Source organism: Schistocerca gregaria, unplaced genomic scaffold (assembly GCF_023897955.1).
Source record: "Schistocerca gregaria isolate iqSchGreg1 unplaced genomic scaffold, iqSchGreg1.2 ptg000159l, whole genome shotgun sequence".
Classification (NCBI taxonomy): domain Eukaryota; kingdom Metazoa; phylum Arthropoda; class Insecta; order Orthoptera; family Acrididae; genus Schistocerca; species Schistocerca gregaria.
The window spans coordinates 2,348,677-2,362,104 of record NW_026061721.1 but is presented as its reverse complement, the minus strand read 5'-3'; positions in this window follow the sequence as shown (position 1 = coordinate 2,362,104).

Genomic DNA, 13,428 nt, shown 5'->3' with positions numbered 1-13,428 from the left:
ATAGTAGGAAACAGATGAAGCATCTAAGTTGATGTAATAGCCAGTAAGAAGTAATGCAATTCAAGTTTTGGGTATCGATTATTGACTTTTTAGCTGGCTTTGGTGCCTTGGACATGAGCTAGGACCTTAAGATTCTGCATGAAAGGAGGACTAGCAGCAGAGTTGCAGGGGAGAATGTGAAAAGTGTTCATATGTAGTAAAAAGCTGAGAAATCCGTCCGTTTTCGTAATTTGTTATCGAATCGACCTAAAGCCAGATCGTCACATTGGCCGGTCTGCTCTCGGAAACGGTTGTACTTACCGTCTGCAAAGCTATGTCGCGTGTTGTCGTAGGCGGAAACAGGAAAAGCACCATAGTAGAAAACAGATGAAGCTTCTAAGTTGATGTAATAGCCAGTAAGAAGTAGTCCAATTCAAGTTTTAGGTATCGATTATTGACTTATTAGCTGGCTTTGGTGCCTTGGACACGAGCTAGGACCTTAAGATTCTGCATGAAAGGAGGACTAACAGCCGAGTTGCACGGGAGAATGTGAAAAGTGTTCATATGTAGTAAAAACCTGAGAAATTCGTCCGTTTTCGTCATTTGTTATCGAATCGACTTAAAGCCAGATCGTCACATTGGCCGCTCCTCTCTCTGAAACGCTTGTACTTATCGTCTGCAAAGCTATGTCGCATGCTGCGGTATGCTGAGACACTACAAGCAGCATAGTAGAACACAGATGAGGCTTCTAAGTTGATGTAATAGCCAGTAAGAAGTAGTACAATTCAAGTTTTAGGTATCGATTATTGACTTTTTAGCTAGCTTTGGTGCCTTGGACATGAGCTAGGACCTTAAGATTCTGCATGAAAGGAGGACTAGCAGCCGAGTAGCACGGGAGAATGTGAAAAGTGTTCATATGTAGTAAAAACCTGAGAAATTCGTCCGTTTTCGTCATTTGTTATCGAATCGACTTAAAGCCAGATCGTCACATTGGCCGCTCTTCTCTCTGAAACGCTTGTACTTATCGTCTGCAAAGCTATTTTGCATGCTGCGGTATGCTGAGATACTACAAACAGCATAGTAGAACACAGATGAGGCTTCTAAGTTGATGTAATAGCCAGTAAGAAGTAGTACAATTCAAGTTTTAGGTATCGATTATTGACTTTTTAGCTAGCTTTGGTGCCTTGGACATGAGCTAGGACCTTAAGATTCTGCATGAAAGGAGGACTAGCAGCCGAGTAGCACGGGAGAATGTGAAAAGTGTTCATATGTAGTAAAAACCTGAGAAATTCGTCCGTTTTCGTCATTTGTTATCGAATCGACTTAAAGCCAGATCGTCACATTGGCCGCTCTTCTCTCTGAAACGCTTGTATTTATCGTCTGCAAGGCTATGTCGCGAGCTGCGGTATGCGGAGACACTAAAGTCACCATAGTAGGAAACAGATGAAGCATCTAAGTTGATGTAATAGCCAGTAAGAAGTAATGCAATTCAAGTTTTGGGTATCGATTATTGACTTTTTAGCTGGCTTTGGTGCCTTGGACATGAGCTAGGACCTTAACATTCTGCATGAAAGGAGGACTAGCAGCAGAGTTGCAGGGGAGAATGTGAAAAGTGTTCATATGTAGTAAAAAGCTGAGAAATCCGTCCGTTTTCGTAATTTGTTATCGAATCGACTTAAAGCCAGATCGTCACATTGGCCGGTCTGCTCTCGGAAACGGTTGTACTTACCGTCTGCAAAGCTATGTCGCGTGTTGTCGTAGGCGGAAACAGGAAAAGCACCATAGTAGAAAACAGATGAAGCTTCTAAGTTGATGTAATAGCCAGTAAGAAGTAGTCCAATTCAAGTTTTAGGTATCGATTATTGACTTATTAGCTGGCTTTGGTGCCTTGGACACGAGCTAGGACCTTAAGATTCTGCATGAAAGGAGGACTAACAGCCGAGTTGCACGGGAGAATGTGAAAAGTGTTCATATGTAGTAAAAACCTGAGAAATTCGTCCGTTTTCGTCATTTGTTATCGAATCGACTTAAAGCCAGATCGTCACATTGGCCGCTCCTCTCTCTGAAACGCTTGTACTTATCGTCTGCAAAGCTATGTCGCATGCTGCGGTATGCTGAGACACTACAAGCAGCATAGTAGAACACAGATGAGGCTTCTAAGTTGATGTAATAGCCAGTAAGAAGTAGTACAATTCAAGTTTTAGGTATCGATTATTGACTTTTTAGCTAGCTTTGGTGCCTTGGACATGAGCTAGGACCTTAAGATTCTGCATGAAAGGAGGACTAGCAGCCGAGTAGCACGGGAGAATGTGAAAAGTGTTCATATGTAGTAAAAACCTGAGAAATTCGTCCGTTTTCGTCATTTGTTATCGAATCGACTTAAAGCCAGATCGTCACATTGGCCGCTCTTCTCTCTGAAACGCTTGTATTTATCGTCTGCAAGGCTATGTCGCGAGCTGCGGTATGCGGAGACACTAAAGTCACCATAGTAGGAAACAGATGAAGCATCTAAGTTGATGTAATAGCCAGTAAGAAGTAATGCAATTCAAGTTTTGGGTATCGATTATTGACTTTTTAGCTGGCTTTGGTGCCTTGGACATGAGCTAGGACCTTAAGATTCAGCATGAAAGGAGGACTAGCAGCCGAGTTGCACGGGAGAATGTGAAAAGTGTTCATATGTTATAAAAACCTGAGAAATCCGTCCGTTTTCGTCATTTGTTATCGAATCGACTTAAAGACAGATCGTCACATTGGCCGCTCTGCTCTCGGAAACGGTTGTACTTATCGTCTACTAAGCTATGTCGCGTACTGCGGTATGCGGAGAGACTAAAAGCACCATAGTAGAACACAGATGAAGCTTCTAAGTTAATGTAATAGCCAGTAAGAAGTAGTACAATTCAAGTTTTAGGTATCGATTATTGACTTTTTAGCTGTCTTTGGTGCCTTGGACATTAGCTAGGACATTACGATTCTGCATGAAAGGAGGATTAGCAGCCGAGTTGCACGGGAGAATGTGAAAAGTCTTCATATGTAGTAAAAACCTGAGAAATCCGTCCGTTTTCGTCATTTGTTATCGAATCGACTTAAAGCCAGATCATCACATTGGCCGCTCTTCTCTCTGAAACGGTTGTACTTATCGTCTGCAAAGCTATGTCGCGTACTGCGGTATGTGGAGACACTAAAAGCACCATAGTAGAACACAGATGAACCTTCTAAGTTGATGTAATAGCCAGTAAGCAATAGTACAATTCAAGTTTTAGGTATCGATTATTGACTTTTTAGCTGTCTTTGGTGCCTTGGACATGAGCTAGGACCTTAAGATTCTGCATGAAAGGAGGACTAGCAGCCGAGTTGCACGGGAGAATGTGAAAAGTGTTCATATGTAGTAAAAACCTGAGAAATCCGTCCGGTTTCGTCTTTTGTTATCGAATCGACTTAAAGCCAGATCATCACATTGGCCGCTCTTCTCTCTGACACGGTTGTACTTATCGTCTGCAAAGCTATGTCGCGTGCTGCGGTATGTGGAGACACTAAAATTACCATAGTAGAACACAGATGAAGCATCTAAGTTGATGTAATAGCCAGTAAGAAGTAATCCAATTCAAGTTTTAGGTATCGATTATTGACTTTTTAGCTGGCTTTGGTGCCTTGGACATGAGCTAGGACCTTAAGATTCTGCATGAAAGGAGGACTAGCAGCCGAGTTGCACGGGAGAATGTGAAAAGTGTTCATATGTAATAAAAACCTGAGAAATCCGACCGTTTTCGTCATTTGTTATCGAATCGACTTAAAGCCAGATAGTCACATTGGCCCCTCTTCTCTCCGAAACGCTTGTACTTATCGTCTGCAAAGCTATGTCGCGTGCTGCGGTATGCGGAGACACTAAAATCACCATAGTAGAACACAGACAAAGCTTCTAAGTTGATGTAATAGCCAGTAAGAAGAAGTACAATTCAAGTTTTTGGGTATCTATTATTGACTCTTTAGCTGGCTTTGGTGCCTTGGACATGAGCTAGGACCTTAAGATTCTGCATGAAAGGAGGACTAGCAGCCGAGTTGCAGGGGAGAATGTGAAAAGTGTTCATATGTAGTAAAAAGCTGAGAGATCCGTCCGTTTTCGTAATTTGTTATCGAATCGACTTAAAGCCAGATCGTCACATTGGCCGGTCTGCTCTCGGAAACGGTTGTACTTATCGTCTGCAAAGCTATGTCGCGTGTTGTCGTAGGCGGAAACAGGAAAAGCACCATAGTAGAAAACAGATGAAGCTTCTAAGTTGATGTAATAGCCAGTAAGAAGTAGTCCAATTCAAGTTTTAGGTATCGATTATTGACTTTTTAGCTGGCTTTGGTGCCTTGGACATGAGCTAGGACCTTAAGATTCTGCATGAAAGGAGGACTAACAGCCGAGTTGCACGGGAGAATGTGAAAAGTGTTCATATGTAGTAAAAACCTGAGAAATTCGTCCGTTTTCGTCATTTGTTATCGAATCGACTTAAAGCCAGATCGTCACATTGGCCGCTCCTCTCTCTGAAACGCTTGTACTTATCGTCTGCAAAGCTATGTCGCATGCTGCGGTATGCTGAGACACTACAAGCAGCATAGTAGAACACAGATGAGGCTTCTAAGTTGATGTAATAGCCAGTAAGAAGTAGTACAATTCAAGTTTTAGGTATCGATTATTGACTTTTTAGCTAGCTTTGGTGCCTTGGACATGAGCTAGGACCTTAAGATTCTGCATGAAATGAGGACTAGCAGCCGAGTAGCACGGGAGAATGTGAAAAGTGTTCATATGTAGTAAAAACCTGAGAAATTCGTCCGTTTTCGTCATTTGTTATCGAATCGACTTAAAGCCAGATCGTCACATTGGCCGCTCTTCTCTCTGAAACGCTTGTATTTATCGTCTGCAAGGCTATGTCGCGAGCTGCGGTATGCCGAGACACTAAAGTCACCATAGTAGGAAACAGATGAAGCATCTAAGTTGATGTAATAGCCAGTAAGAAGTAATGCAATTCAAGTTTTGAGTATCGATTATTGACTTTTTAGCTGTCTTTGGTGCCTTGGACATGAGCTAGGACCTTAAGATTCAGCATGAAAGGAGGACTAGCAGCCGAGTTGCACGGGAGAATGTGAAAAGTGTTCATATGTTATAAAAACCTGAGAAATCCGTCCGTTTTCGTCATTTGTTATCGAATCGACTTAAAGCCAGATCGTCACATTGGCCGCTCTGCTCTCGGAAACGGTTGTACTTATCGTCTACTAAGCTATGTCGCGTACTGCGGTATGCGGAGAGACTAAAAGCACCATAGTAGAACACAGATGAAGCTTCTAAGTTAATGTAATAGCCAGTAAGAAGTAGTACAATTCAAGTTTTAGGTATCGATTATTGACTTTTTAGCTGTCTTTGGTGCCTTGGACATTAGCTAGGACATTACGATTCTGCATGAAAGGAGGATTAGCAGCCGAGTTGCACGGGAGAATGTGAAAAGTCTTCATATGTAGTAAAAACCTGAGAAATCCGTCCGTTTTCGTAATTTGTTATCGAATCGACTTAAAGCCAGGTCGTCACATTGGCCGCTCTTCTCTCTGAAACGGTTGTACTTATCGTCTGCAAAGCTATGTCGCGTACTGCGGTATGTGGACACACTAAAAGCACCATAGTAGAACACAGATGAAGCTTCTAAGTTGATGTAATATCCAGTAAGAAGTAGTAGAATTCAAGTTTTTGGTATCGATTATTGACTTTTTAGCTTGCTTTGGTGCCTTGGACATGAGCTAGGACCTTAGGATTCTGCATGAAAGGAGGACTAGCAGCCGAGTTGCACGGGAGAATGTGAAAAGTGTTCATATGTAGTAAAAACCTGAGAAATCCGTCCGTTTTCGTCATTTGTTATCGAATCGACTTAAATCAGATCGTCACATTGGCCGCTCTTCTCTCTGAAACGGTTGTACTTATCGTCTACAAAGCAATGTCGCGTGCTGCGGTATGCGGAGACACTAAAATCACCATAGTAGAACACAGATGAAGCTTCTAAGTAGATGTAATAGCCGGTAAGAAGTAGTCCAATTCAAGTTTTAGGTATCGATTATTGACTTTTTAGCTGGCTTTGGTGCCTTGGACATGAGCTAGGACCTTAAGATTCTGCATGAAAGGAGGACTAACAGCCGAGTTGCACGGGAGAATGTGAAAAGTGTTCATATGTAGTAAAAACCTGAGAAATTCGTCCGTTTTCGTCATTTGTTATCGAATCGACTTAAAGCCAGATCGTCACATTGGCCGCTCCTCTCTCTGAAACGCTTGTACTTATCGTCTGCAAAGCTATGTCGCATGCTGCGGTATGCTGAGACACTACAAGCAGCATAGTAGAACACAGATGAGGCTTCTAAGTTGATGTAATAGCCAGTAAGAAGTAGTACAATTCAAGTTTTAGGTATCGATTATTGACTTTTTAGCTAGCTTTGGTGCCTTGGACATGAGCTAGGACCTTAAGATTCTGCATGAAATGAGGACTATCAGCCGAGTAGCACGGGAGAATGTGAAAAGTGTTCATATGTAGTAAAAACCTGAGAAATTCGTCCGTTTTCGTCATTTGTTATCGAATCGACTTAAAGCCAGATCGTCACATTGGCCGCTCTTCTCTCTGAAACGCTTGTATTTATCGTCTGCAAGGCTATGTCGCGAGCTGCGGTATGCGGAGACACTAAAGTCACCATAGTAGGAAACAGATGAAGCATCTAAGTTGATGTAATAGCCAGTAAGAAGTAATGCAATTCAAGTTTTGGGTATCGATTATTGACTTTTTAGCTGTCTTTGGTGCCTTGGACATGAGCTAGGACCTTAAGATTCAGCATGAAAGGAGGACTAGCAGCCGAGTTGCACGGGAGAATGTGAAAAGTGTTCATATGTTATAAAAACCTGAGAAATCCGTCCGTTTTCGTCATTTGTTATCGAATCGACTTAAAGCCAGATCGTCACATTGGCCGCTCTGCTCTCGGAAACGGTTGTACTTATCGTCTACTAAGCTATGTCGCGTACTGCGGTATGCGGAGAGACTAAAAGCACCATAGTAGAACACAGATGAAGCTTCTAAGTTAATGTAATAGCCAGTAAGAAGTAGTACAATTCAAGTTTTAGGTATCGATTATTGACTTTTTAGCTAGCTTTGGTGCCTTGGACATGAGCTAGGACCTTAAGATTCTGCATGAAAGGAGGACTAGCAGCCGAGTAGCACGGGAGAATGTGAAAAGTGTTCATATGTAGTAAAAACCTGAGAAATTCGTCCGTTTTCGTCATTTGTTATCGAATCGACTTAAAGCCAGATCGTCACATTGGCCGCTCTTCTCTCTGAAACGCTTGTATTTATCGTCTGCAAGGCTATGTCGCGAGCTGCGGTATGCGGAGACACTAAAGTCACCATAGTAGGAAACAGATGAAGCATCTAAGTTGATGTAATAGCCAGTAAGAAGTAATGCAATTCAAGTTTTGGGTATCGATTATTGACTTTTTAGCTGGCTTTGGTGCCTTGGACATGAGCTAGGACCTTAAGATTCTGCATGAAAGGAGGACTAGCAGCAGAGTTGCAGGGGAGAATGTGAAAAGTGTTCATATGTAGTAAAAAGCTGAGAAATCCGTCCGTTTTCGTAATTTGTTATCGAATCGACTTAAAGCCAGATCGTCACATTGGCCGGTCTGCTCTCGGAAACGGTTGTACTTACCGTCTGCAAAGCTATGTCGCGTGTTGTCGTAGGCGGAAACAGGAAAAGCACCATAGTAGAAAACAGATGAAGCTTCTAAGTTGATGTAATAGCCAGTAAGAAGTAGTCCAATTCAAGTTTTAGGTATCGATTATTGACTTATTAGCTGGCTTTGGTGCCTTGGACACGAGCTAGGACCTTAAGATTCTGCATGAAAGGAGGACTAACAGCCGAGTTGCACGGGAGAATGTGAAAAGTGTTCATATGTAGTAAAAACCTGAGAAATTCGTCCGTTTTCGTCATTTGTTATCGAATCGACTTAAAGCCAGATCGTCACATTGGCCGCTCCTCTCTCTGAAACGCTTGTACTTATCGTCTGCAAAGCTATGTCGCATGCTGCGGAATGCTGAGACACTACAAGCAGCATAGTAGAACACAGATGAGGCTTCTAAGTTGATGTAATAGCCAGTAAGAAGTAGTACAATTCAAGTTTTAGGTATCGATTATTGACTTTTTAGCTAGCTTTGGTGCCTTGGACATGAGCTAGGACCTTAAGATTCTGCATGAAAGGAGGACTAGCAGCCGAGTAGCACGGGAGAATGTGAAAAGTGTTCATATGTAGTAAAAACCTGAGAAATTCGTCCGTTTTCGTCATTTGTTATCGAATCGACTTAAAGCCAGATCGTCACATTGGCCGCTCTTCTCTCTGAAACGCTTGTATTTATCGTCTGCAAGGCTATGTCGCGAGCTGCGGTATGCGGAGACACTAAAGTCACCATAGTAGGAAACAGATGAAGCATCTAAGTTGATGTAATAGCCAGTAAGAAGTAATGCAATTCAAGTTTTGGGTATCGATTATTGACTTTTTAGCTGGCTTTGGTGCCTTGGACATGAGCTAGGACCTTAAGATTCAGCATGAAAGGAGGACTAGCAGCCGAGTTGCACGGGAGAATGTGAAAAGTGTTCATATGTTATAAAAACCTGAGAAATCCGTCCGTTTTCGTCATTTGTTATCGAATCGACTTAAAGACAGATCGTCACATTGGCCGCTCTGCTCTCGGAAACGGTTGTACTTATCGTCTACTAAGCTATGTCGCGTACTGCGGTATGCGGAGAGACTAAAAGCACCATAGTAGAACACAGATGAAGCTTCTAAGTTAATGTAATAGCCAGTAAGAAGTAGTACAATTCAAGTTTTAGGTATCGATTATTGACTTTTTAGCTGTCTTTGGTGCCTTGGACATTAGCTAGGACATTACGATTCTGCATGAAAGGAGGATTAGCAGCCGAGTTGCACGGGAGAATGTGAAAAGTCTTCATATGTAGTAAAAACCTGAGAAATCCGTCCGTTTTCGTCATTTGTTATCGAATCGACTTAAAGCCAGATCATCACATTGGCCGCTCTTCTCTCTGAAACGGTTGTACTTATCGTCTGCAAAGCTATGTCGCGTACTGCGGTATGTGGAGACACTAAAAGCACCATAGTAGAACACAGATGAACCTTCTAAGTTGATGTAATAGCCAGTAAGCAATAGTACAATTCAAGTTTTAGGTATCGATTATTGACTTTTTAGCTGTCTTTGGTGCCTTGGACATGAGCTAGGACCTTAAGATTCTGCATGAAAGGAGGACTAGCAGCCGAGTTGCACGGGAGAATGTGAAAAGTGTTCATATGTAGTAAAAACCTGAGAAATCCGTCCGGTTTCGTCTTTTGTTATCGAATCGACTTAAAGCCAGATCATCACATTGGCCGCTCTTCTCTCTGACACGGTTGTACTTATCGTCTGCAAAGCTATGTCGCGTGCTGCGGTATGTGGAGACACTAAAATTACCATAGTAGAACACAGATGAAGCATCTAAGTTGATGTAATAGCCAGTAAGAAGTAATCCAATTCAAGTTTTAGGTATCGATTATTGACTTTTTAGCTGGCTTTGGTGCCTTGGACATGAGCTAGGACCTTAAGATTCTGCATGAAAGGAGGACTAGCAGCCGAGTTGCACGGGAGAATGTGAAAAGTGTTCATATGTAATAAAAACCTGAGAAATCCGACCGTTTTCGTCATTTGTTATCGAATCGACTTAAAGCCAGATAGTCACATTGGCCCCTCTTCTCTCCGAAACGCTTGTACTTATCGTCTGCAAAGCTATGTCGCGTGCTGCGGTATGCGGAGACACTAAAATCACCATAGTAGAACACAGACAAAGCTTCTAAGTTGATGTAATAGCCAGTAAGAAGAAGTACAATTCAAGTTTTTGGGTATCTATTATTGACTCTTTAGCTGGCTTTGGTGCCTTGGACATGAGCTAGGACCTTAAGATTCTGCATGAAAGGAGGACTAGCAGCCGAGTTGCAGGGGAGAATGTGAAAAGTGTTCATATGTAGTAAAAAGCTGAGAGATCCGTCCGTTTTCGTAATTTGTTATCGAATCGACTTAAAGCCAGATCGTCACATTGGCCGGTCTGCTCTCGGAAACGGTTGTACTTATCGTCTGCAAAGCTATGTCGCGTGTTGTCGTAGGCGGAAACAGGAAAAGCACCATAGTAGAAAACAGATGAAGCTTCTAAGTTGATGTAATAGCCAGTAAGAAGTAGTCCAATTCAAGTTTTAGGTATCGATTATTGACTTTTTAGCTGGCTTTGGTGCCTTGGACATGAGCTAGGACCTTAAGATTCTGCATGAAAGGAGGACTAACAGCCGAGTTGCACGGGAGAATGTGAAAAGTGTTCATATGTAGTAAAAACCTGAGAAATTCGTCCGTTTTCGTCATTTGTTATCGAATCGACTTAAAGCCAGATCGTCACATTGGCCGCTCCTCTCTCTGAAACGCTTGTACTTATCGTCTGCAAAGCTATGTCGCATGCTGCGGTATGCTGAGACACTACAAGCAGCATAGTAGAACACAGATGAGGCTTCTAAGTTGATGTAATAGCCAGTAAGAAGTAGTACAATTCAAGTTTTAGGTATGGATTATTGACTTTTTAGCTAGCTTTGGTGCCTTGGACATGAGCTAGGACCTTAAGATTCTGCATGAAATGAGGACTAGCAGCCGAGTAGCACGGGAGAATATGAAAAGTGTTCATATGTAGTAAAAACCTGAGAAATTCGTCCGTTTTCGTCATTTGTTATCGAATCGACTTAAAGCCAGATCGTCACATTGGCCGCTCTTCTCTCTGAAACGCTTGTATTTATCGTCTGCAAGGCTATGTCGCGAGCTGCGGTATGCCGAGACACTAAAGTCACCATAGTAGGAAACAGATGAAGCATCTAAGTTGATGTAATAGCCAGTAAGAAGTAATGCAATTCAAGTTTTGAGTATCGATTATTGACTTTTTAGCTGTCTTTGGTGCCTTGGACATGAGCTAGGACCTTAAGATTCAGCATGAAAGGAGGACTAGCAGCCGAGTTGCACGGGAGAATGTGAAAAGTGTTCATATGTTATAAAAACCTGAGAAATCCGTCCGTTTTCGTCATTTGTTATCGAATCGACTTAAAGCCAGATCGTCACATTGGCCGCTCTGCTCTCGGAAACGGTTGTACTTATCGTCTACTAAGCTATGTCGCGTACTGCGGTATGCGGAGAGACTAAAAGCACCATAGTAGAACACAGATGAAGCTTCTAAGTTAATGTAATAGCCAGTAAGAAGTAGTACAATTCAAGTTTTAGGTATCGATTATTGACTTTTTAGCTGTCTTTGGTGCCTTGGACATTAGCTAGGACATTACGATTCTGCATGAAAGGAGGATTAGCAGCCGAGTTGCACGGGAGAATGTGAAAAGTCTTCATATGTAGTAAAAACCTGAGAAATCCGTCCGTTTTCGTAATTTGTTATCGAATCGACTTAAAGCCAGGTCGTCACATTGGCCGCTCTTCTCTCTGAAACGGTTGTACTTATCGTCTGCAAAGCTATGTCGCGTACTGCGGTATGTGGACACACTAAAAGCACCATAGTAGAACACAGATGAAGCTTCTAAGTTGATGTAATATCCAGTAAGAAGTAGTAGAATTCAAGTTTTTGGTATCGATTATTGACTTTTTAGCTGGCTTTGGTGCCTTGGACATGAGCTAGGACCTTAGGATTCTGCATGAAAGGAGGACTAGCAGCCGAGTTGCACGGGAGAATGTGAAAAGTGTTCATATGTAGTAAAAACCTGAGAAATCCGTCCGTTTTCGTCATTTGTTATCGAATCGACTTAAATCAGATCGTCACATTGGCCGCTCTTCTCTCTGAAACGGTTGTACTTATCGTCTACAAAGCAATGTCGCGTGCTGCGGTATGCGGAGACACTAAAATCACCATAGTAGAACACAGATGAAGCTTCTAAGTAGATGTAATAGCCGGTAAGAAGTAGTCCAATTCAAGTTTTAGGTATCGATTATTGACTTTTTAGCTGGCTTTGGTGCCTTGGACATGAGCTAGGACCTTAAGATTCTGCATGAAAGGAGGACTAACAGCCGAGTTGCACGGGAGAATGTGAAAAGTGTTCATATGTAGTAAAAACCTGAGAAATTCGTCCGTTTTCGTCATTTGTTATCGAATCGACTTAAAGCCAGATCGTCACATTGGCCGCTCCTCTCTCTGAAACGCTTGTACTTATCGTCTGCAAAGCTATGTCGCATGCTGCGGTATGCTGAGACACTACAAGCAGCATAGTAGAACACAGATGAGGCTTCTAAGTTGATGTAATAGCCAGTAAGAAGTAGTACAATTCAAGTTTTAGGTATCGATTATTGACTTTTTAGCTAGCTTTGGTGCCTTGGACATGAGCTAGGACCTTAAGATTCTGCATGAAATGAGGACTAGCAGCCGAGTAGCACGGGAGAATGTGAAAAGTGTTCATATGTAGTAAAAACCTGAGAAATTCGTCCGTTTTCGTCATTTGTTATCGAATCGACTTAAAGCCAGATCGTCACATTGGCCGCTCTTCTCTCTGAAACGCTTGTATTTATCGTCTGCAAGGCTATGTCGCGAGCTGCGGTATGCGGAGACACTAAAGTCACCATAGTAGGAAACAGATGAAGCATCTAAGTTGATGTAATAGCCAGTAAGAAGTAATGCAATTCAAGTTTTGGGTATCGATTATTGACTTTTTAGCTGTCTTTGGTGCCTTGGACATGAGCTAGGACCTTAAGATTCAGCATGAAAGGAGGACTAGCAGCCGAGTTGCACGGGAGAATGTGAAAAGTGTTCATATGTTATAAAAACCTGAGAAATCCGTCCGTTTTCGTCATTTGTTATCGAATCGACTTAAAGCCAGATCGTCACATTGGCCGCTCTGCTCTCGGAAACGGTTGTACTTATCGTCTACTAAGCTATGTCGCGTACTGCGGTATGCGGAGAGACTAAAAGCACCATAGTAGAACACAGATGAAGCTTCTAAGTTAATGTAATAGCCAGTAAGAAGTAGTACAATTCAAGTTTTAGGTATCGATTATTGACTTTTTAGCTGTCTTTGGTGCCTTGGACATTAGCTAGGACATTACGATTCTGCATGAAAGGAGGATTAGCAGCCGAGTTGCACGGGAGAATGTGAAAAGTCTTCATATGTAGTAAAAACCTGAGAAATCCGTCCGTTTTCGTAATTTGTTATCGAATCGACTTAAAGCCAGGTCGTCACATTGGCCGCTCTTCTCTCTGAAACGGTTGTACTTATCGTCTGCAAAGCTATGTCGCGTGCTGCGGTATGTGGACACACTAAAAGCACCATAGTAGAACACAGATGAAGCTTCTAAGTTGATGTAATAGCCAGTAAGAAGT